The sequence below is a fragment of the Terrapene carolina genome, unplaced genomic scaffold (assembly GCF_002925995.2).
Source record: "Terrapene carolina triunguis isolate 2854851 unplaced genomic scaffold, T_m_triunguis-2.0 Scaffold68, whole genome shotgun sequence".
Lineage (NCBI taxonomy): Eukaryota > Metazoa > Chordata > Testudines > Emydidae > Terrapene > Terrapene triunguis.
Window position 1 is genome coordinate 36936992 of NW_020664419.1, and position 21181 is coordinate 36958172.

A 21181-nucleotide genomic window follows, 5' to 3' on the forward strand; every position below is an offset into this window, starting at 1 on the left:
ACACACACACACACACACACACACACACACACACACACACACACACATTCTCTCTCTCTCTCTGTGTCTTCAATTTACATCAGTTCTACTGATACGACTAATGCTTCCTTCTTTCCCTCCTTGGTATTTTAAATTTCTTACTAAAACAGTTTTATTTGGGAAGGGGGACATTGTATCACCATTTATTATCAACTATGCTTTTTACATCTTTGCTTTCCCTTACCCCCTAAGTAACAGTAATAACAATAAAAGTAGATTTCGTGTTTGCACTGTGTATCTCACCAAAAATAATGAGTATTTGCAAGCTGAGGCCCAAGCAGTGCCGTATGTTGGAAAACCCTACCATAGGGCTTACCTTCTAGAGTTTCCTATGTATCATCTCATTAATTGTGGTGTTAACCCTCACGCATGCATAAACTAGTCAAGAGGGTTGGCTTTTAATGGCCATTCTGGGATGTATTAGCAGGAATGTTGTAAACAAGACATGAGAAGTGCCGTATATACTCGTTCATAAGCTGAATTTTTTTAGTAAAAAAAGGAAGCACCAGAGAAGGGGGTCGGCTTATGAACGGGTATAGAGAGGGAGAGGTGGGACACAGCCCCTCCCCCCAACAGAGGGAACAAGGAAAGGCAGCACAGCCAGCAGAGACAGAAGGGAAGAGGCGGGGCCAGAGTCTTTCCGCTTCTGGCCACGCTGCTCTCCCCCCAGCCTCCGAAGCAGCTGCAGCTCCGGGGCTGGCAGGCTGCAGCCATGCCGCTTGGCCCTGCCCCCAGAACAGGCTGTGGCCGCGCCGCCCGGCCTGCCGGAGCACGCTGCAGCCGTGCCACCCGGCCCAGCCCGCTGGAACATGCTGCGGCCACGCCGCCCGGTCTGGCCCGCCGGAGCAGGCTGTGGCCACGCTGCCCAGCCTGCCAGAGCAGCTGCAGTCAGGCCAGAGACATCCTCCCCTGGCCCTCCCCAGATAAGGTGGGAAGGGATGGGATGGGGAGAGTGTGGGGGTCCCGGGCTAGGGGTGGGGTCATGTCAGGGGTGGTCACAGGGGTTACTCCCCTGACTCCCAGCTTCTCCCCCCAAAAAAATTTCCCACCAGTTGCTGTCCTGGCCCACCAGGGAAGCAGCTGGCACGCTGGGACACTTTGTTTATGTAGGTTTACCTCTGTGCCTGCAGACGCTCGAGGTAAACAAATCATCTCAGCCCCCTGGTGGCTTATTCTGATGGCCTGGGAGCCACAGTTTGCTGACCCCTGAATTATAGGGTCGGCTTATGAATGGGTTATAATAATTTTCCATTTTTACTTATCCATCTTGGGGAGTCGGCTTATAAACGAACCAGCTTATGATCAAGTATATATGGTAATTCTTCGATTCTACTTAGCACTGATAAGTCCTCAACTGAAATACTGTGTCCAGTTCTGGGCACTGTGTATCAGAAAAGATGTGGACAAATTGGAGAAAGTCCAGAGGAAAGGAATAAAGATGGTTAAATGTCTAGAAAATATGACCTATGAGGAAAGATTCAAAAAAATTGGGTTTGTTTAGTCTGGAGAAGAGTGATGGGGGACATGATAATAGTCTTCAAGTACGTAAAAGGTTGTTATAAAGAGGAAGGTGATAAATTGTTCTTAACCACTGAGGACAGGACAAGAAGTAATGGGCTTAAATTGCAACAAGGGAGATTTAGGATAGACATTAGGAAAAACTTCCTGACAGTCAGCGTAGTTAAGCACTGGAACAAATTGTCTTGGGAGGCTGTGAAATCTCCGTTATTGGAAGATTTTAAGAACAGGTTAGACAAACACCTGTCAGGGATTGTCTAGATAACACTTAGTCCTGTCTCTGTGTAGGGGACTGGACTAGATGACCTATTGAGGTCCCTTTCAGTCCTAAATTTCTGATTCTGTAATAACAGATATGTTATGACAGGGGTGCTCTAAATTCCTGATTAGTCAGAAGAAAAACTCACAGGGTTGTGGGGGGGGGGAAACAATTGGTAAGGATTTATCTTGCATGGGAAATTGCAGCATCAGAGCGGGGTGATGTTACATAGTGAATGTGGTGTGTTTAGCTATGTAAACATGGGAATGTTATGACTCTCTCTCCTGTGTACAGCACCACTTTATCTGATGGTGGGCAGTACTCATATGGCTGTTACATACTGAGCACTCACTCTCTTCCTCTCTCTTGCATAGAGGATTATATGCATCCTTTCTTTATTTTCCTTTATCTCATATAAGCTCCACACTGATATAACGTTTTGTTCTTTGAAAACAGAAAAAATAATAGCCCCAGCTTGCCCCTCCCCAGCCCCCAAAACAATCCAGCCCCAAAGCCATGGAGGATGCTTTTATAGGTTTTCAGGGGAGAGAGGATGATGCTCTTTATGCACATTTCCCCACTTCCTTTCCTTGTGTACCGGCTACTATTGACCCATGTGTGTTCTGTTCTATGTAGGTTCTTATACTGCACTCATCACTGTAGTATCTGAGTGCCTTCCAGTAGTGTGTTAAGCAACATGACTACACATCTGTCATGTGTTTGTTCTCTCATTCTCTCCTGGGGGAGAAGCATGTGCAGAGAAGTGCCTTGTTTTGGTAGGGTTTTGTTTGTTTTACATTTGTATAAATATGCTGTTGCTGTGCGTTTGTGTTAGTGAAGACGAGGTCAAAGAAATGCACCTTGCACTTGGAGCAGAAAGTGGTGAGGTTTCTGATGGTCCATAATTCTTGGGGAAATTCATTCCACAGTCTTGGATTGTCCCCCTGGAGAAAGTTCTGGCTCCTACAAAGACAAGCTTTACTCTCACTGCTGAGGGAGTGGTTGGGCCAGAAGAGTGAAGTTGTCAACCAGAAGTCTTCATCCTGGAGCTTTAAAAGGTCTTTCAGGTGTCCTTGACCCAGACCTCGGAACACTTTCATGATAAGGATCAATACCTTGAACTTTATTTGAAATTCTGTGGGAAGCCAGTGTAAAGAGTTGAGGACAGGTGTGATGTGCTTTTGGTAGTCTGTGCTGCTGGGGAGATCTATTGCAGCATACTAATTGGAATTTTCCCAAATGTTGAAGGCTTGACCAGGTATACTGCATTGATGTGAGAGGTAATGAAGGCATGAATAAATGAATCCAGGCCTTCGTCCATGTTTGTGTTCCTTCCCAGCCATAGATGCTTCCCAATGGGATGATTTGGCTCTGACTCTGTTTAAGTAATTTCAGAAGTAAATGCGTAAGAGAGCTGGATTTTATTGTGACCTGGAGCTTGAGCTGATCTGGGGGAAAGGAAAATGTGTTTGGAAAACTGCACTGATAAGTTAGTACATAGCCCCAGGTCATGCTGTAAACATGTTTTGGTCCTAGCTGTTTTTTTTACAAATGTTTTAGATAAAATATTGATATTTTGGAAAATGCTGTTTATATTGATAGTTATTGGCATGGCATTTGTGTCATCTTAATTAATATTTGCATAATGTAAAATAGCCATGAGAAAGCAGAATATATTTAATTGTGGTAAAAGGGTCAATTTTATGTTAATTAACATAAGGGGCACTATTATAATTGATGATAAAAAGGATAGCATAATAATTTTAGGCTGGGCGTGGCCATCTATCATCAAGGTACCTTTAAAGAAAGGATTATATCCATCCTTCTCATTTAGGGACTGATCACCCCAAATGCATCATTTCATCTTAGAATGCGAGTACCAGTGCAGTGTATGGTTTTATTGTAATGCCTATTTGCTTCACTAACTATTTCATATTAAATAAAGATTTTTAATTTTATCACTCACTGTGTCATTCACAGTCTTCCACTAAATTAAATTGTCTGCAACTGCCTTGGCGGCTCAAACCTTAAATAAATCAGCTTGGTTTTATTCCTTATTTTGACCATTTAATTGGGAATACCTAAATCAAAGGTTACATGGCCCAGAGACAGTTGGGTGCTATCCCAATCATGGGGTTGTGAGGGGAGTTAATTACTGATAGATATTCCACTGGAAAATCTACCAGTATCAGAGGCATAATACTGTAATTTTCTGCCCTTTCAACTCCTCCTCTTTTAGTTGCCCTTTCCTCAACAAATCCCCGAAAGACACGTGTTAGCTGCACATTACATTTCTTTTGTCTTGGTGTGTGTGTGGGGGGGGAGGGGGGATACCTCAGCCGTGTCTCTCCCACACCTTTTGCACAGATTTGGCCATTATCTGTGTCACATCCATCCCCCTGTGCTTCACACCTTTAAGTAGAACCTCTAGGGTGCAATTTTTTCCTCTTTGTCAAAGTAAATGACTAGATGATCCTTTAAGACTATCACAAATCTTTAGCAGAAATGGATGAAGTAAAATTTAACTGTGAAAGGGAGCTGCTGCTATCTCATAGAATGTCAACTAAAACTAACATTTCAGCTAGTTTTCAGATTTACAATCTTGAACCAAATCTTGAACAAAGATTCTATGACTAATATTCTAATACATGTAAATTAACATATTGGAATGATTTTGAAACCAACATTTGCAATCTGCCTGCCAAAAAAATTGTCACCAACCCTCAAATTATAAAAAGGGCTTTTAGCTACAAATGCAACATACATTTTATTTTTCAATCCAAATAACTCTGGTCAAATTAAAGATACAGCACCATCTTATGGATATTTCTGTATGAATTAATGAATGCAACAGTTTCTCTATTGGCAAACAAAGTTGAACAGTTTAAGCATTCTCTGTCCTACAGAATGTAATATACTAGCATTATCAATCGCTAGGCACTTTCTAATTACACCTCTACCTCGATATAACATGACCCGATATAACACAAATTCGGATATAACGCGGCAAAGCAGTGCTCTGGGGGAGGGCGGGGGGCGCACTCCGGTGGATCAAAGCAAGTTCAATATAACGCGGTTTCACCTATAACACGGTAAGATTTTTTGGCTCCCGAGGACAGCGTTATATCGAGGTAGAGGTGTATATTAGAAATCACAATTAACTTCAGAAATGAGAGATGTGGGGGACAGTCTTGAAATTTTTACTCAGGCAAATTTCTCATTTGGAGTCATGAAGCATATGGAAATAGTGTCAATACAACACACTCAAAAATCATGAAACAGGCCTCAAAAACACGTGAGACGGGTTTAGAAATCATGAAGTTTTCTCTTTTTAAATGATAAGGTTTTGGGTTCATTTTATTTTTCTTCTGGTTTTTGGGCTATTTAGGTGCACTTGGGGTCATGTTTCCATGCTTTCCTCTGTAACCACAGGGGCTAGAAACTTCCTTTTTATTACATGGAAGTTGAAAGTCTCTCCTAATCATCTAATTCCAGGAGTTGGGGCTTTAAGAAAAACACCATATATCATGAATCACAATAAAATTGTCAGTATTGTCATCACCGCAATGGGTTTGATTCTCATTTGCATTAAGCGCTGCCCCTACAGGAGGTATAAATGTAATTTATTTCACTTTAAAGTCCTTTTAAAAGCCCAAAGTGTTGTAAATGAGAATCAGGCCTACATTGCTTCCTTTTATTGACTGTACTAAAAATGATTTGAGTCAAACTTGATATTATGTGAATTACTTATAAAAAGGTAATTTATTCAAACAGCTTCTTGTCTCGCAAACAATACATCAGCTGAGCTTATCTTTGTTTTGCCAAGATAATTTATAGCATGTCATTAAAAAAAAAAAAGGCATGACAGACAAATTAAGGCCCTAATTCTGCAACTGAGTCCTTGCTGCCTGACCCTTACAATCGCATGGTATTCAATTAAAGTCAGTGGGGCTTTGCATGAACTCCAGGGTCTCCCCTTTTCGATTTGATTACAGGGTCAGGTGCTAAGTCCCAAATTCAGGAAGGTATCCATGTTAAGGAAAGCACCTCAGCAGGTGTTTAACTTTAAACTTGTGCTTAAGTCTCAATGAATTCAAAGGGCATTATGGAACATACTTAAAGTGATGATGCATGCAAGTGCTTTCCTAAATAGGGATAAACTTACATACATGCTTAAGAAAATGTTTTCCTGAGTCAGGACCTAAACTGTGTGTGCATATACATACATAATTAATTTAGATTTAAAATAATAAAAAATACATCTATCCAAGGCTCTAGGGATCCTAATAAATCATTATCAATATAATGAAATCCCAGCATTAAAGTAATCATTTAATTCCAGCCAGATACCTACAGAAACTCTTTTCCTGCCCTTCATGGTTCTGGGAAGCATACTCTCAGGCCTCTCCAAACAACCTATCAAACAGATGTCTTTTGCACCGGGCCGGCTCCAGCTTTTTGGCCGCCCCAAGCAGCGAAGAAAAAAAAGAAAAAAAAGGAAAACCCGATTGAGCTGCCGCAGAAGTGCCGCCGAAGAGGAGGAGACGGAGTGAAGGACTTGCCGCCGAAGACTAACGCGGAGCGCTTGAGTTGCCGCTGAAGTGCCGCTGAAGACCCGGACATGCCGCCCCAATAACGGACGGAGTGCCACCCCTTCCTATTGGCCGCCCCAGGCACCTGCTTCCTTCGCTGGTGCCTGGAGCCAGCCCTGCTTTTGCAGCATGTCTGGGAGGTCACCACATTTGGGCTATTCTGGAGTAGAGTCTTGGAGCCCTCAGAGAGAACACCCTGCCAGCCAACCCCTCTTTCATAATGACATAGGCTGCTACCATGCTGTTTAGGGCTTTACAGTCATAACCAACACCTTAAATGCCACCCGGAGACGGATAGGCAGCCAGTGCAGATCCCAGAGCACTGGTGTCATCTGCTCCCAGCCAATAAGTGAGTCACAGCTTTCTGTGCCAGCTTCTGTCTCCAAATGGTTTTAAGGAGTAGCTTCATGTAGAGCACATTGCAGTAGTCTAATCTTGAGGGACAAACCCCTGGATAACACTGGAAAGCTCCACATGGAAAAGGAAGGGTTGCAACTTCCTAGCCAGATGCAGATGGTAAAAAACAGGGCCGGCTCTGGGCACCAGCGAAGGAAGCAGGTGCCTGGGGCAGCCAATAGAAAGGGGTGGCACTCCGTCCGTTATTGGGGCGGCACGTCCGGGTCTTCGGCGGCACTTCAGCAGCAACTCAAGTGCTCTGCGTTAGTCTTCGGTGGCAATTCGGCGGCGGGTCCTTCACTCTGTCTCCTCCTCTTCGGTGGCACTTCTGCAGCAGGTCAATCGGGTTTTCCTTTTTTTTTTTTCCTTCGCCACTTGGGGTGGCAAAAAAGCTGGAGCCGGCCCTGGTAAAAAGCTGTAAGATGATTAAACAGCATCAGTGTGGGAGGGTCTAAAATCATGCCTGAGCTGAAAACTTTCAAGCAATGAAGGATGTACCCACACAATTAAAGAGGCTGTTATTACCTCCACTAACTCCCCTGGCTGCTTATCCCAATCTGCCATTGCAAAGAAATGGAGAAACAGAAAGTGATCTAAGTTAAAGTATTGATTGCAGAATACAGGGTAGTGTAAATAAATAACATTTGTATGTGTTAGTCACATTAGGAATGAGCATAACTCAAATAATTTTATACATTTAATATGAGGAAGCAATGTGGCCTTCTGACTGCATTATTAATTATAAGTTAAATATTTCATGTAGTCTTAATAATCCTATATTGAATCAAATGTCCTAATCTTATACTGAATGGACTTCAAATTAGTTGCTGTAAAAATCTTAATAAAATTAAACGTGGTACAGATTTCATTAAAATAATTTGTTTAGTAGATGTTTGGATCAGTTGAAATATCTATTATACATAAAGGCTTATGAAACTAATATAAAATGTGAACTGTGCTTTTAGCACTGTTTACTTTTGAGGCACATGTAAATATTTTTGAACAGATTACAAATCTGGTAAATGCTCACAGTTCCCCTTTCAGCATATTGCCCACCAGAATGTCTGCCATTGCCTATACCTATATTGGAGGTAGAAACTGAGGCTCAGATGCTGAATGGTAATTTAGGCACCTAACTCCCATTGATTTCAATGGGAGTTAGGCATCTAAACACTGTTGAGGATCTGGGCCCAAAATCCAAGCTGTCTTTAATAATTAATAATAATCAATAGTGTATTTCTGACAAACTCCCTATCAAGTGACTAGGACACTGCAAAAACACTAGCAGTGAAAAGATCATAAAATGCTAAAAGGCTAATGTGGCATTACTGGATAGGAAGATTCCACACAGGACCAAAAGTAGTACTGCCAACCCTGAGTGCTCAAAAATCATGAGTCGGGCTCCCAAAAATCATGAGATTGGCTTCAGAATCATGGTTTTTTTTTTTTTTAAATAAATACATGTTGGGTTATTTGTCTTCTGGTTTCTGAGCCATTAGGGTGCACTTGCTTCATGTTTTCAAGCTTTTCTCTGCAACTAAAAGGTCTAGAAATTTTGAGGGCTTTTTAAAATGAAAGCTGAGATTCTCATGCAATCTATTGATTCTAGGAGCTGGGGTGCTAAGAAAAACACCAGCTATCATGAGCCTCATAGTAAAATTGCTTGAGTTGGCAATGCTGTAACAGTAGATCATACCCATACACTTTTGAAAAAGAGAGGGTTTTTTCAATTGCCTCTTAAAAGTAGATTGAGGGTGGCTGAGATAGTGTGCACAGGAGAGTGAGCCGTACAAAGTTAAACTTGATCACCAGTTGACCTAAGGCATGGTGATGGAACCCCAAAAATGTGGAGTTTGGATACCTGCCAGAGCAAGGCTCAAAGTCTTGAATGCCTGTTCCATTTAAGGGCTTTACAAACCACTAAGGCCAATTTAAATAAAACCAGAAGAAACGTTTGGGCCACAGCTGACATAAGTCTTCCCATGAAAAGTGTGTGATGGACAATGACTCCAAGGCCCTTAACTTGGTTTGCCACATCTGAAAATGCTCCCTTCAGTAAGTGGGGTATAAAGGAGAGAAAGCATCATCATAATGCCAGGCTTCCCTCTTCCCCAGGTTGAAACTGAGGATAATCTGATGTATCCAACTAGCAGCTTTGTCCAACGGCCCTGCGGGACAGAGCTTATTGAGAGAGACTCCTATTGACTTCAGTAGCCTTTGGATCAGGTTCAATGTTTGCAAGATCTACATTCAAAAGATGTACAACTGTGTATCATTAGAATGCTGTGAACAATAGGCAGGGATAAAATAGATTAGCATATTGTATTTAGTAAGAGCGCTATTCATACCTATTGGATTTCTGCCTGTATCCATATTTTTTATAATCTTTCTTTGAGCACTAGGACAGGTGAGCTGTTTGCATGGTATTCAGCTAGAACAAAAATCGATTAAAAACACATCTTGTACGCAGGCATCTGAGCAAGGTTTGAATGACCAACTACTTAAAATGCAGATTTCAAATATGGCCACAGGGATTCCTTTTGTTTTGACCATATGTTGCAAGAGAACTGCCAAAGTGTGTACAAGCACTTACATTTCTTTACAAAACAGAAAATGTCATTGCTCCTTAAGGGTCAGTGCATACAATGAGAAGGTCTGTTCAAATCAGCAGTGCTCTTTTTATTGCCAGTTCTGATTCTATAAAAGTAGTTGTACATGTTCACCATCCTTGGGTACTAGGCAGGGCCGCCCTTAGGGGTGGGTGGGCTGGGCCGCAGCCCAGGGTGCCGTGCTCCCACCTAACTGACCTGCCAACAGCCAGCAGGGCTTAGAGGCAGCCAGACAGATACCACAGAGTCTGGAGAGGGTGGATGGACTGAGCTGCAGGGGGGGCAGCTGGACCAGCCAGGTAACTCTTCCAGGGCAGGGGTGCCCCTCTTTCCCTGCTCCACTGCTGTCTGCAGCTGCCGCTGTTCCTGCCTGCCCCCCACCCTTGGAGCCTCCCTGGGCCAAGCTGCTTAGGACCTGGAGCCTGCTTCCTGTCTGCTGTGCAGAGTGGGGGTGGGAACACTGATGTTGGGAAGTCCCCCTTCTCCCCCACCCATGTACCCAGTCTCTGCTGAGCTGAAGTGGAGGTCAGGGGGAGACCGGGGAGTGTGCCTGTGCTGGTGCCTCTGGGTCCAGAGTGTGTGTTGCCGGTGCTGCTGTTCAGGCTCCTGAATGCTCCGCTTAAAGAGACAGTGTGCTGTCACACTCGCTCAGGCACATGCACACTCCCCCCAACTGTCTCTCTCACACGCACTCCCCACAACTCTCTCTCTCACACACTTCCCCAACACACATTCTGTCTCACACACACACACATTCCTCCCAACACATACACTCATACTGTCTCTCTCACACACACCTCCCAACACACTCTCTCTCTCTCACACACACACTCTCCCCCAACACACACTGTCTCACACACACACACACACCCCAAGTCCTCCCAACACACACACTTCTCCCAACTCTCTCTCCCTCACACACTCTCTCACACTCACTCCCCCAACACACTCTTTTCACACACACACACGCACACATTGCCCACAAGACTCTCTCTCTCACACGCGCACACTCCCCCCAACACTTACTCTTTCTCCCACACACACACACACACGTTGTTGTTGTTACTCTTGGTATTTCATGTTAAAATGTGCAAGGCACATATATTCTCTGTAATTTTATTCTTTCAAAGTTCATTAAGGATTGCAGTGCTGTTATTTTAGTGTTTTGACTGATCTGTGCATCTCTTATGCTTAAATTAATTCTTTGAGTAGTGAGTTCTAAAATATCAAACCTGTCCTGGCTGGAGTAATTATCATTATTACTTTTATTACCATATTGTGCTTTGTCATTCATCATTTAAAATGGTACAATCAAATATTTGTATCCTTCTAGTACGTACATTTAGCTTGTACTCATGTTAGTAGTGTCAATTTAAAAAACATTAACTAAACACATAACTTTAGAAACTGTGCAGATGAAAGTCGCTTATTTTCAAATGGTATTTTTAATTATATCTGTAAGATAACTTAAAATTTGTACGAAAATAAATGCAATTCCAAGTCTGATACTAATAGTAATGATGGAGTCAAATGTTAGTGAGTCACATTCACAGTTGAGATTAGTAAACATAAATGACAAAATAATTAGAAAAATAAATTCCTGTTCTTAATAAAAGAGAAAAAAACCTTAATCACATCTGTTAAAATTAAGTAAATATGTTTTTAGTGGAGTGAAAAACAATTGACTAAAATAAAGTTAGATAATGCAGTAACACGGTATGTGTCTGTTAGAGAAAGTAAGCAGATTTTATTTATCTCTCCTAAAGATAGTTTACAAAGTATCAAACTTCTGTTTCTGATATCAGTGTGAAGCTCCAGAACTGATACCGCAAGCCTTGGGATTGTGAATATCTTGCTGTGTTATCTCCTGATGGTTCTAAACTTACATATAAACTTAAAATATGTCTTTAATTGGTGTTTATATATATATATATTCTTTCTTTGTACAGGAATTAGATACCGTGCGCTTGTCAGCTAATTTCTAAATTATTATATGCAAAAAATCTAGTTTTCATGTTAAAGTTGCGCCCACCCTTCCCCACCAAAATCTGAAATGGTGCCCCTGCTGACCCAGGAGTGGCTAGAGGACTGCGGGATAACCATGGGCTCCAGCAAGATGCAGCCCCCATGTGACAACATGGAGCCCGCCTTGAGCCGCAGGCTGAGTGCTAGGCACCACAAGCTGCAGCAGCAGTGCAGAAGTAAGAGTGGCAATATATTATATATACCATGCCATACTTATTTCTGCGCTGCTGCTGGTGGCGGTGTTGCCTACAGAGCTGGGCACCCGGCCAACACTGGCAACCCAGCCAGTGCTTAATTTGTGCAGGGGCTGAGCCCTGACACCTCTTTCAATACAAATTTAGCACTGAGGAGAGGCAGCGGGGCCTGGAGGTGATGGGGGAGGTGGGGAGCCATGAGGTCCAGGGATGATGTGAGGGGTGGGAAGCCCATGGGGGCCAGGGGCGATGGGGGGTGTGTGCCCATGGGGGCTAGGGGCACCAAAATACTAGTTTACTCAGAGTACCATTTTCCCTAAGGCTAGCCCTGGTACTGGGACAAATGGTTCTTCCTCTAGGAATATCTGCTTTATATTAGACACAAAGTGGGTGAGGTAATATATTTTATAGGACCAACCTCTATTGGTGAAAGAGACAAGCTTTCAAGTTTACACAGAGAACTTCTTCAGGTCTCATCACCACAGAAGTTGGTCCAGTAAAATATATTAGCTCACCCACCTTGTCGTTCTGATATCTTGGGACCAATATGGCTACAACATTGCTTTATATTAGTCATGTGAGACATGAGTTAATGGGCCTCTGGAGCTTCCATTCATTACCATGAATTTGGCAAAAAAGTGTTACTCTGACTGTTTTTCCTATATTAAGGCAGTGGTGCTTGAAGTTTGTGTGTGTGTGTGTGTGTGTGTGTGTGTGTGCATGTTCCAGGGGATGATTCTCCACTCATTAAGTGAAGGAATGCAGAATCAAACCATGCTAAAATAACATTTAATTTCCATAACTGATGAAACAAAAGGCATGGAAAGGACATTGTCAACTTGTCTAAACTCCAACATTGACTTTAATTAAAGCATGGTAAATACCTTGAAGATGTTGTAAATGAGATAAAGCCCCAGATTTTTAGGTTTGTGCATATAAAAATGTGTGTGCATGAACTGTGCATGCAAATGTCCAATTAATTATCTAACTGATCATTTGCAAGTACAATCACTGTGTGCACAGAAACTTGTGTTTTCTTATTCAGTTATGTGCACAATCCTAAGAATATGAGCTCATATACAACAATAAAATAAATAATAATTTTAAAACATTTCATTTAAATAGACAATGGGCAAAATTGTACCCTCCGATGGCAGGGGTACAGAGGTACCAGGATACTGCTTGAGAATCACTTTGCAGATTTTCCTTCAAAGCTTCTTCTGAAGGGTGATAAAGGGTTTGGAGGACTGTGGAAGATGCGGGTGCATGGCCTCCTAATCTTTTGGATCCCTAGGATCTATGGAGAAGGAACCTTCAGTGCTACTGAATGTTGGCGTTCTACATAACTGCTCTAGTTCTCCCTTCCCCCAAGCCCACTACTTCCTGACAACACAGCTCGTGCTATTGGTACCCACCCAGCACAAAAAAGCTTGCTCTAATAGGGGTTCAGGTGCAGAAACTTAGTTAATGCTGATTCAAATAGCATAAACTTAAGCGTGAATATACACTATGCTCATTTGCTTTATACCTATAGATTTAATAGGGCTGTGACTGGGGTCCTAGTAGGGAGCCAGCTGTTGTCACTCAATTAGAGTGAACTGCAAAGAATGGGGCAGACAATCCCCATAAAGCTGGTGGATATTCCAATACCTACATTTACCAAGCCAGCATAAAACAGCTTCTTTATTACCTTACTGGTTACTCAGAAGTCCAAACAACACAGTTCCCTTAAAGTGATCCAGCCTCAGGCCTCCATCCAGGTACCCACGTCAAATATGATGAAAATTTCTGTAAATCTTATTTGATTATATAAAAGAAAAGGTTCTACCAATCCCAAAGGATCGGACACATTACTTCCCAGGTTAATGAATGTTTCAGATCTTACCCAAAGACATGCTACAGCCAATTCTTATTAACTAAACTAAAATTTATTAAAAAACAAAAGAGAGTATGGTTAAAATATCAATATACGTACAGACATGAGTTCAATTCATTGAGGTGCAGATTCATAGCAGAGATGGTGAGCTTCATAGTTGCAAAGAGTTCCTTTAGAATTCAGTTCATAGGTCATATTTCAATGTCCAAATCTCATATTCAGGGCGAACCAGCATAACTAGGATCTCAGTCTTGCAACTCAAACTTCCCCTGATGAAGTCTAAGCAGATCTGAGATGACAGAATCAGGACCCAAGGATCTTTTATACAATTTCATGTCCTCTTTGACAAGTTGGGATTTCCTCCTGGAACAAAAGGTAATTAGGATGACTTTGAAGGAGGCCATCACCGGTACTTAGCTATACAAATTAACATAAGGCCATTTGCTTTTTCCTCCACCATTCACAGTATATTTCAAAAAGAGATATCCTGTGTTTACAATTCATTTAAATGATATCAGAATATAGCATAGACAGGAACTGTTGATTACATTGTTGACCCTACTCATACATATGTAAACACATAAAACACAAACATTATCTCCCCACATGTCTTCTGTGGGTTATTTATTTTGCATGATGTTTAACCCTTTCTAGCCATGCGGCACAAGGGCCAATAAGAGTCTATAGAAATGCCGGTATAATAGGGTACTACAGAAATTACTCTGTGAACTTTAGTTGACACTCATGTAGCATCCTTTCTAGAGAGATATTGAACCATCCTACAGAATTCTATAACAGGGATATGATTTTCCAATAAATTCCACAGAACAGTCCAAAAGCTCAAATTGGTTGTGTCCATGTATGTTTGGGTTGCTAAGAACTCAGTTAAATAATATTTTATTTGAAAAATCAATACAAATCTTTAAATAAATGTAATTAACAGATATGTGGTTGTGATGGGGTCCCCAGGGTGCAACCTGGACTGTGGGATCACTGAGCCCTCTGTCCCACCAACCTGGGGTATCCCTTTCACTCTGTAATGCTGTGTCAAACCACAAACCTCTGGCAGGTACTGCACTGACACAGACATCCACAGGCAGGGACACACCCAGCTGAGTTACATGAATGCTTTCTCAGTTATGCATGAACCAACAATAGGGAGGATCCAGACAATCCCTCCCCCCAGCTCCCCAGCCTTGCACCTCACAACTGTACCATCTTGCCTTGGTCAGAAGCCTGGCCGGTGTAAGTTCATTACCCAGCCCACCCCTCCCTCGATGCGGAGAGGAGACACACTAGCCTTTGTAAACTGAGCTGCGATTTCCCAAGCACATCAACCAAAACACACTGTTTTAGGTAAAATATAGAACAGACTTATTAACTACAGAAAAATAGATTGTAAATGATTATACGTAGCAGGCATATAAATCAGAGTTGATTACTTAAGAAACAAAAATAAATTCACAGTCTTAGTTCTACTAACTAACCAGAATTTGAATCAAGGAGTGTCTCACCCTGATAGTACAAACAGGTCACAGATCCTCGATACATAGGCTGGGACTCTTTCCCAGCCTGGGACCACCCTCCCTCAGTTCAAAGTCTTTGTCCTCCAGACATGTTTCCAGATGTTGAGTTGTGGGGGGAGTGAGGCCAAGTGATGATGTCACTTCCCCTCTTTTATAGTTTCTCCCAGCTGCTGGAAAGATCTTTGCTGTGAGGTGGGTTAGTCACTCTCCATTTGTCAAGCAGTCTCCATTGTCTACAGTTCCTGGGATAGTGGATTCTTTCCTTGATGGGTGTTGATGAGTCATTAATGGCCGTCTGGCTACTCCATTGTTGTACCTTAAAGGCTGGTTGTGGATGTTCCCAACCTCACAACATATTTCAGTAACACACACACATAGCAAAACTTCATAACTTCACATATAAAGATAGCACATACAACCCAACACGATACTAATGTTCAACAGACCAAGACTTTTAAAATGATACCTCACAAGGCATACTTTGTACAAAACATATCAATTATATGACAGGTGAATATGGGGGTTCCAGGATGCTACACTGAGGTACAGAGCGTCACAATGGTCACGATGGCCATTATGTGAACTCTTATTTAATAGACTATGGTAAAACAGTAACTGTTACATTTATTTTGCATTTATGGACTTAGCTAACTCAGCTGCCCATTAATCTATCCTGAGACTAATTCAAAGATTCTCAGTCTCCCTAAAGCTAACTGGACACTAGACCTCTAGGCATTTTCCTAACTCCTTCCAGCCAATTAGGACAGGAAGGGGTGGCTGGATTGATTGTAGGTTCTTCACCTTGTTTTTGACAGAAATATTTCTAATAGAAACGTGTATTAGAATATTGTTAGAGTTTTTTAAAAATGCATTAGTGCTACTTTTCCAGTCCCTCCACTGTAACCGCAGATTGCTTTAATTACCACAACTCAAGGTCCTTAAAGCAACCCACAATTTCATGCAGGGGATACAAGGAATAGCACCAATCTAAAAGTCTCAAATTTTTTCAAAATAGCCTTTTTTCCCTTGCTATTTGATGGTGTGATATAAATTTTAATTTGGTCTTTTCATGATAACCTGTTAATTGCACTGAGGCTCCACTATTTTTTGTAGAGCAATCATCCTTAATCTGTGCCTCTAAAAACTTTATACCATGGCACATTATTATGCATTCTCTCTTGTATGTATGTATGTGTGTGTGTGCGCGCGCACATACATACACACACACTGAGCTTCAAAGTTTGGATCTGTGTATAGGGTTGTTTGGATCCTCTTTAATAGTCATTTTTCATGGGTGCTGCATGGGAGGTGAATTTGGGGCCTAAGAGTTTAGTGTTTCTTTAAATATGAGTTACTCTGCCACTGGAATACTGAAAGGGAATAATCCCCAAAAAGTTATGAGTGTGGGAGAACAGTCTCTATTTGATATCTGGAATCATTTGCAAGATCCCTAAAGGACACAAATCATAAACAAAGTACGATTTTCTTGTATTGTGCACAGTATATGTGGACCAAATTCTGCTGTCAGCCGTACTGGTGTAAAATCCACTGAAAGTCAATAGTGGTTGCAGCTGAAAAAATTGTTTTGGCCTTATAGACAGGCCAAATGCTTTCTTCTAGGGAGTCAAAACTTGCAGAACCCAGCTCGGAAGGAATAGGGGGCTTGACAGGAACAAGTGCTGTCTCCATTGCATTCCCTTGGCTTTGCCCCAACCTTTCAAAAACTATTCTGTAGGGTTCCAGCTGCAACCCTGTGGAGTAAAAGTATTCAATTTACTGCATAGGGATATTCTAGTGCAGTGTGCAGTCTTCCCCAGGAGTACCCAGAGTTTGCAGTGGTCAGGGGAACACTCGGGAGCATTGCTTATTTAGGATCATGGCTGTCAAGGTGTAATAGCAGGCAGAGGATGGGGGATCAGGGGATCATGTGGCACCAAGGGGCCTCTGCACAAATGTGACTCCCTTGCAATGCAAGGGGCTCAAACCCTGTCCCATTTACTTTGATGGGGAGGAGGAAATCCCTCCGCAGCAACAGAAGAATTAAGAGAAAACTCTGAATATTTACCCAGGTATTTCTACTCCCTGCAGGGCATTTCTGTGAAGAGGAGCATTGGCCTACAGTTTATTAAGATAAACAGGTGAATAAGACGACATGCCGTTCTAATCATCAAGGAAAGCTCTTTAGTTAGTTAGTTAGCTGGTTGTGTCAAGCACATTGACGTACCTGCTCCAGCACATTATCCTTGTATAACCATGACTCTGCATTGCTGCCAAACCAAGGATGCTAATTCTTTTGCACTGGTCACACCTATTTCTTGGCTCCTTTTCATCACCAACAATCCAGCTATTTGATTCTGCACAAAAAACCCAAATCCAATTGAAATGTCCATTTCATATTATTGGCCAATATATTATAGCTAGCAAATATATATCTATGTAATACCAATATGTATTATCCTCACCATATCTATAGTAGTATGATAACCTTGTTTATATGTATGTATCATCTTTGTATCATGAGTTATAAATGTGTGATATATCTGTATCTCAAACTTATGCTGTGTTTCTGGGTGACACTATCAGACAGATTGGCATCAGCACTATCCAGCCTTCTTAATGGCCCACTCAAGGGCAATCAGCTGTACAATGAACCCATTGAGAGAAGTCAGGGGTTAGAAGTCATAGTCATTCTGCCTATGAATCAGCAGACATGTAGGGAAATGCCTGTGGACAGGGGACTCCAAGTACTTTTCCTTGCCCATGTTCTGTGAGCTTGTGTTTGTGACAGAGGGTGTACAAGCCACATGGCAAAGGATTAGGGTTGCCAGATGTCCAGTTTTCAACCGGAATACCTGGTTGAAAAGGGACCCTGGCAGCTCTGGTCAGCACCAGTGACCGGGCTGTTAAAAGTCTGGATGGTGGTGCTGGCAGGCTCCCTACCTGGCTCGGCGTGACTCCACGGAAGTGGCGACAAGTCCCTTGGCTCCTAGGCATAAGGGTGGCTGGGGGGCTCCACGTGCTGTCCCCGCCCTGAATGCCGGCTCTGCAGCTCCCTTTGGCCAGGAACCGCAGCCAATGGGAGCTGTGGGGGGGCACCTGTGGACTGAGGCAGCACGCAGAGCCACCTGGCTGCACCTCCGCATAGGAGCCAAGGGACTTGTCACCACTTCCAGGGAGCCACCTGAGGTAAACTGGTGCTGTCTTGAGCCCGGACCCCTCATCCCCTCCCACACCCCAACACCCTTCCCTAGCCCTGAGCCCCCTCCAGCACCCAAACACCCTCCCGGAGCCTGCACCCTCACCCCCTGCACCTGCCCTGAGCCCCCTCTGGCACCCAAACTCCCTCCCAGAGTTCCCATCCCCTGAACCTCCTCCTGCACCCAAACTCTCAGAGCCTCCACTTCCTCCTGCACCCCAAGCCCCTGCCCCAGCCTGGAACCTCCTCCCACACCTTGAACCCCTCATTTCTGGCCCCACCCCAGAGGCCACACCCTAGCCTAGAGCATACCCCCTCCCACACCCCTACCCCCGCCTCAGCCTGGAGCCCCCTCCCATACCCTGAACCCCTCAACCTCAAATCCCTCATCCCCAGCCCCACCCTGGAGTTGGAAACCCCAGTTCTGTCAGCTCCTTGGTGAGTTTTAAAGTCAATAGTCTTGCCATGAATATTCAATTTCACTCTCCAGGCAGGCTCTATGTCATCACAAGTGATAGATCCCAGAAACAATGGCTCTTGATTGTCTGTAATAAGTGTCAACTACCTGAGTGCTCTGACAAACAGCTGCAAAATGTCCATATTCCATGCATTTATTACACTGTGCGCCTCTGGCTGGACATGCATAATCTCTTGGTTATAATTTTTCCACACCTAGTGCATGTAGGGTAGAATTTCTATCCCTCTTAGCCTGGGAGTTCTTTCTCCAGGGCCGGCTCCAGGCACCAGCCCAGCAAGCAGGTGCTTGGGGCGGCCAAGGGGAAGGGGTGGCACGTCGGGCTATTCGGCGGCAATTCGGTGGCGGGTCCCTCTCGGAGGGAAGCACCTACCGCCGAATTCCCGCCGAAGAAGAAAGCAGCGCGGTGGAGCTGCCGCTGGACTGCCGCCGATCGCGATTGCAGCTTTTTTTCTTTTTTCCCCTGCCGCTTGGAGTGGCAAAAACCCTGGAGCCGGTCCTGTCTTTCTCCATGCCTCAGTGGGTTTATGATAATGACTTTTCACTCTCAAAGGTCTGTTTATAGCTTCTAAACTTGTTTCAGGTTTTTCAAGTTGCTCCTGTCTTTTGTTCTGTTATTTGACTAATTCTGACTGCCTTGCTATCTGTATTGCTGTGGCTAGGATTAAATCTCTCTTGACTTGTAGCTTCTGTGAAAGGTTTTTATTTGATAATACAATAACAAACCTCTCTCTCTGATATTTTCATGTTTTGTATTCCCCATATTACAGTTTTAAGCCAATGAATGCAGAGCTTTTATAAAACTTTCAACATTTTCCTCTGGTTCTTGAATTCTCTGATGAAAACATGCTCTTTCATAAACCACATTTCTCTGGGCAATAATCTATGCATCAAACATAGCCACAATCCTTTCATAGTCATCTTTATGACTGTCTTCACTAAAGTCAAGGGATTTAAAGATATGCTCTGTTTTCTTCCCCATAGCATAAATTAAAGATACCTTCATAGCTTCCGTTTTTGTGACGTTTGTTTGCAATAGAAAATCTTGCAAAATATTGTTTCCAATCTGTCCATTCTAAAGATTTATCAAAGCTGATGTCCTCTGGGGCAATGAAGAGTGGCATAGTGATGAGGTCCTGCAACCTTTATTGCTTTGTCTCTTTTATCTGCAACCTTTGTTGCTGTTTTTCTTCTATTTCTCTTCTTAGTTTACTCCTGACACCATGTCATGTTCTTCTGTATCAGATATGTACTGGGCACAGAGCTTGCTTATATACACCAGCTGTGTTCATCATAAGATCCTTTAATGCTCTGCCAGGTATGGCTGAGGCTAGTTTTTAAAAAGGTATTTCATACACAGTGCCACCTGGTGGCTGGACAGGACATACAGTTTAACATTCCATTACAGACAATCCCCAGCTGAAGCAGGAACAAAGGGATCTGCTGCAAGGGGAAAGGGCAAAGTTTGGGGAGCTTTTCACAGGTATGCACTAGTGCATTAGAGCCACTGGATTTGCAGCTATAAAAATCTATTGGGCATTGCCCATCAGAGTAAGGCACGGGAGCTGCAACTTCAGGGCTGTGAGGTTAGTAATGTATGCAGAGTTGTCATAGCCTTATTGGTCCCAGGATATTAGAGAGACAAAGTGGGTGAAGCAATAACTTTTATTGGACCAAATTCTGTTTGTGTGAGAGACAAACTTGCAAGGTTACACGGAGCTCTTCTTCAGTTCTGGGAAATGTACTTAGAGTGTCACAGCTAAATACAAGGTGGAACAGATTGTTTTCATAAGTAGTTGACACATATTTCATGGGACCATTCAAGGTGAAGCCTCCAGTCATAGGAGGGAAAGGAAAGGAGGAAGAATAAGCATCTGTGGGGGGTTATAAGTGGGTTATAGATTGTTGAAATAAGCCATACATCTAGTGTCTCTATTTAGTTCATGGTTTTTAGTGTCTAGCAAAGTTATGAAGCTCCCAGGCTCGTCTTTTGAAAACATTGTGCAGGTTTCCGTTGAGGATGAGGACTGAGGTGAGATATAGAGTGATCGCTTTGTGAAAAAAGTGTTCACCCACAGGTCATGTGATGGTTTTTGGCTTTTATCATTTCCTGTGTGAGTACATTCAAGAATGTAGTGATTGTCTGGTTTCACACACACAGTTATTGGGGCATTAATTCACTGGATGAGGTACACCACAAGTTGTGATAGGCATGTGTAGGACCCATGGATCTTGAATCTTGTGTTGTGGAGGGTTGATAACCACCAGATAGTGATCAAACCAGCAAATAAAGGGGTGCCATCATAGTCCTCAACTGTGATGACTACATTAACGAGGCCAACCAGCAACTCTCTAACATCACCTACTATAAAGAACTCAAAGAAGACCCCCATAGCACAATTTACCAAGGAATTTAAGGATAGCATCAAATCCTTCCCTAAACAATTCCAAGGGAAACTCTACAAACTCATTCCCC